Consider the following 5,491-nt stretch of genomic DNA (forward strand, 5'->3'; position numbering starts at 1 on the left):
TCTATTTTAGAATTATTGGAATCTTATGAGAGTTGCAGTGGGCAAAGAGTCAATCTTAATAAACCGGCCCTGTTATTCAGTAATAAGATTCCAGAGCTGACTAGAACCTCTCTAACAGCCCAGTTGAATATTTCTCACATAGGTGCACAAGATAAATATTTAGGTCTATCTTCCCTTGTCAACCGCTCTAAGAAAGCCACCTTCAACTCAATTAAATAAGGTTCTCAAAAGGACACAAGGATGGAAAAGGTGCTTGTTATCTAATGAAGAAAACCAGGTATTCTTCTGGGATAAGATGACTAGGCCTAAGAAAGAAGGAGGACTTGATTTCAAAGATCTCAGGGTTTAAAACCTGGCTCTTTTGGTGGGTAAATAGTGCTAAAAATCATGACCCAACCTAACTCTCTTTTTTCTAAAATACTTAAAGGTAAATACTTCAGATTTAATTCTATCTTTACAGCAGAAATAGAAAACTTACTTTCTTGGGGTTGACAAAGTATTCTTGAAGGGAGACGAGTTGTAGAGAAAGGTATTAGTTGGAAAGTAAGTTCTGGTAATATCCGAATCTTCAGTGAACTATGGCTCCCTCCTCCTTACCCCTTCACTGTTCTACCATCTGTGAAACTATTATCAAATAGTTACCATCTGTTATGGGTGAAAGAACTATTTTTGTCAAATAAACAATGGAACCAAATATTAATCTCAAATTTTTTTCCTCTAGAAATTGCTCAACGAATCCTCTTCATAACCCAAGAGAAGGTGAAGACACAATTCAATGGGTAATAAAATGAGCAAAAACATGTGATGTTGCATTAGGATACATGATTGCTTACCAATTTTACCATACCTCCATTGAATTTTGTTCGAACTTCATGCAACAGAGGCCAGTTTGGAGCCATTTATGGAAGCCGAAAATTCCTCACAAGATTTTTCTCTTTGCGTGAAAAATCCTCCATGGTAAGCTTCATGTTCTGCTTCTCATCCACTAGCCGTTCTCATCCACTCCGGCAACTTGTCCAATCTGTAAGTTAGCTCCAGAATCAGTTATGCACTGTCTATTCTTCTGTGACGATGCTAACCTAGTGTGTAAGAATAATCTTTTGGCTTACCTCATTCCGGACCAAAGATGTTCCTTGTTCTTTGACTGTTGGAGGGATTCGGTGTTACATACTAGACTTCATGGAACAAGCCATCAAAGAGCTCGATTGATTTTGATTATAGTTTGGAATATTTGGAAGGAGATGTGTCGGCAAGTCTTCGAGCATGTCCAGGAACCTCTGAAAAAAGTGCAAGCAACATCGCTTAAGTTGAACCAAGAGCCTCCAAAATATAATCGACTATGACTATGACGACGATGATGATGACATTCCCGTTAGTAATAAGATGCGTAGTTCCCAAAACTATGTGCAGCAGGTTAAGAAATTATAGATGTCGGAAAGTGCTTCAAAACATAACTTACTCCCTTCTTTGAAAGAGAAAGAGACTTCTATAACACATTTGAAAGGAAAAGAGATATTTTCGGTTCAGTATTTAGAGGAATGCCAAAATAAAAGGGAAGCTATAAATCAGAAATTTCCCTTCCTAGAGAAAGATATTGAGGAACTCTCGAAAAAGCTTAAAAGCAAGAAGAAACAATTTGATTCTATTCACAGACAATTGAGTTCATATTCTTCAAAGAAGTAAAAAAGAAAGAGTATGAAGGGCTGCAAAGAGGCATCCAAGGACGGATAAAGGAGCTTTAGTCAAAAGAAAAGCGATTTTCTGCGCGAATGGAAGACATTGAATTGAAGGAGAGGCAAATTGACGAACGAATGAAGAAATTCTATTCAAAAAAGAAGCAATTTGAAAGCTAATTGGAGGAAGTTGAATCAATTATAAAGAAATATGAAAGCAAATTGAACAAAATCCTATTCAAAGAAAAGCAAGTTGAAGCTCAATCAAAGGAGCTTAAGGCTAAAATGATGCAGCATGAAGCATTTGTAAAATCATTCAAAGAGCAAAAACAGGAAGGTAAAAAATTTTCTTGTTTTTAGTTTGTTTTGAACATCACTGCAAATGTCTTTTCAATGCAAAAAATCTGCTTAGATATGCTAGAAGTTTATTGTAATTTAAACTTCTGTTGTGACCTAATTGTAATTATTTATAAATTATTAATGACTTAATATCATCCGTTAATTCTAATGTTTGATGGACACATTAGATTTAAAGGTAATAACACATAAGAGGTGGTCCTCTCTCTACCTCTAGACACAACGTCTTTTACCGTTTTTACTCACTGAAAATACTGAGAAACTGCCATCTTGATGAACGTCTGCAAGGAAAGGAAAGGGAGAGAAACCAGTCTTAAAGTTCAACTTTACCATAACCAAAACTCATTATGGCAACTAATCCAAGTATGAAAATTACAACTTTTAAGATCCTAATTAATGCTTCCGCTAAATTAAGTTTACATGTGGTATCAGAGCATGTGTTTTGAAAGTGTGTGATTTTTTCTGATCTAATTATGATGTCCAGATGTTTCTGATTAATTATTTATAGTAGAATTTTAATTAAGTGAGTTTCAAATTCCATGCCATCAAAACGGTATATTTGTGGTTGTATATGTTTTATATGTTTTCTTCTGAATATTTTAATTTGACCATAAATTATACTCATGTATGAATTTAATCTTGAGTTTATGTTTAGTGTTGATGACAATTATGAATTCATTTTGAGTACGTACTCTAGTTTTATGAAAAACCTATAAATATTTTATCTATAGTATTAAGTTTATTTTGACTATTTACTACTTGTGTACACCAAAGTGACCAAGTTATAACGTAAAATGCCAGTATAGTTAATAATATGTTAATTAATTTTAGAATTAGATTTACCCAAAGAAAAATCTCTTCTATTATTAATAGACTTGAAAGAGAAAATTTATTATTTTTGAGTCAGATATATATATTGTCCAAAGATGGTATATGTATTTGGCAGAGAATTTCAATCTTCAAGTAGGATAAATATGGCATTTATTTGTATGTTAGTATATTATAGAATTTTACCCAAAGGTGAATTGTAATATACTTTGTTATGTTCTGTAATTTGAGTAGATGATAAAATTAAAATTAATATGAGCATTGTATGATTAAATGACAGGTATTTCAATTCATTTGCAAGTTTCATCTATTACCATGTTTAATGGCTTAAATTTATCTGAATGGAGTGAACACGTGAAGTTCCATTTAGGTCTTTTAGATCTTGACTTGTCACTTTTGGAGGAGAGACCCATTATCACTGATGATAATGATGAGGATGAGAAGTATGCACTTAAGACATGGGAACATTCTAATAGATTAAGCCTTATGTTTATGCAAATGACTACGACAAGCAATACTAAGACTACCCTTCCACAAACAGAAAGTGCTAAAAAATATCTTACATTTGTGAAAGACCGCTTCTGTTCTGCTGATAAGTCACTTGCTAGTACATTAATGTCACATCTTACGACCATGAAGTTTGATGGGTCTAAGAGCATATGCAAGAGCATACTATTGAGATGACTAATATTGCTACAAAATTAAAGCCACTGGGTATCACAGTTGATGACTCCTTTATGATGCAGTTCATTCTGAACTCACTACCTTCTGAGTATGGAGCTTTTCAAATTAATTATAATTTTATGAAGGAAAAATGGGATGTTAATGAATTGATTAGAAAGCTCATATAGGAAGAAAATAGGCTTAAAAATTGTGGTGGTTATTCTGTCAACTTAGTTCAAGGAGCTGACAAATCAAAAAAGAAATTAAAGACAAAGCCCAAGAATTTTAAGAAGAAAGGATATGCCAATGCAAAACAGTGTCATTTCTGTAAGAAGGAATGACATTTCCAAAAGGATTGTCCTAAACCTAAGACATGGTTCGAAAAGAAAGGTATATTTGAAACATATGTATGTACTTATGAATCAAATTTAATTGATATTCCTCATAATTCTTGGTGGCTTGATTCTGGTACTACAACTCATGTATCTAATGTAATGCAGGGATTTCTTACGATCCAAATCACAAGCCAAAGTAAGATGTTCCTCTACATGGAAAACCGTGTGAAAGTACCAATTGAAGGAATAGAAACTTATCGTTTGGATACAAACTTTCACTTAGATTTACCTAAAACTCTTTATGTACCTTCAATGTCAGGAATTTAATTTCTGTTTCAAAGTTGGACAATTGTGGTTTTTCTTTTAATGGTGGACATGATTGTTTTAATTTATTTAAAAATTTTAATGTTGTTGGTTATGGTGTTTTAATTGATGGCTTATATAAATTAAAACTTCTTGATCAATTTTCTGAATCCTTGCTTATTGAGTACCAAAATGACGTAGTTAGATCAAATATGCTTAAAGAAAGTTCTGCATTCTTGTGGCATAAATGCTTGGGTCACATATCTAAGGAAAGAATAGAAAGATTAGTAAAGAATGAGATTTTAGAAAATCTAAATTTTACTGATCTTGGTTTATGTGTGGATTGTATTAAGAAAAAAACAAACCAAACAAAACAAGAAAGGTGCCACAAGAAGTAGTTAGCTTCTTGAAATTATACACACTGATGTATACAGACCTTTTGATGCTCCATCTATTGGTGGAGAAAAATATTTCATCACTTTTATTGATAATTTTTCACGTTATGGATATGTCTATTTGCTTAAAGAAAAGTCTCAAGCAGTTGATGCTATTGAGATTTATATTAAAGAAGTTGAAAGACAATTAGACAAAAAGGTGAAAGTTGTTAGGTCAGATAGAGGTGGTGAATATTATGGAAAACATAATGAAATAGGATAATATCCTGGTCCATTTGTAAAACTTCTAGAAAGACATGGTATATGTGCACAATACACAATGCCATACACACTACAACAAAATGGTGTGGCAGAAAGGCGTAATCGAACGTTAATGGATATGGTTAGAAGTATGATGAGTAATGTTTCTTTATCCAAATTTTTGTGGATGTATGCATTAAAGACTGTCATGTATTTGCTAAATAGAATTCCTAGTAAGCTGTTTCAAAGACTCCTTTTGAATTATGGACTAATAGGAAACCTAGTTTATGACATTTGCGTGTTTGGGATTGTCCAGCAGAAGTAAGAATATTTAATCCACAAGAAAAGAAATTAGATTCTCGAACAGTAAGTGCCTATTTTATTGGCTATCCAGAGAAGTCTAAAGGGTATATTTTTTATTATCCAAATCATAGTTCAAGAATTGTAGAAACTGGTAATGCCAAATTCTTTGAAAATGGTGAAGTTAGTGGGAGTGAAAATCATCAAAATATAGAAATAAAGGAAATTAAAGTTAATGTTCCTATATATGTTAGTGTTCTTTTATCCACACCTACTCAAAGAGTTGTTCCAACTATTGTTGAACACATTAATTGTGATGAACAAGATTTAAATGATAATGCTCCTAATGAAGAAACTAACTCACAAATATCAGAAAGAAATGAGTCTCTAAAAATAC

The sequence above is a fragment of the Arachis hypogaea genome, chromosome 12 (genome assembly GCF_003086295.3).
Source record: "Arachis hypogaea cultivar Tifrunner chromosome 12, arahy.Tifrunner.gnm2.J5K5, whole genome shotgun sequence".
Lineage (NCBI taxonomy): Eukaryota > Viridiplantae > Streptophyta > Magnoliopsida > Fabales > Fabaceae > Arachis > Arachis hypogaea.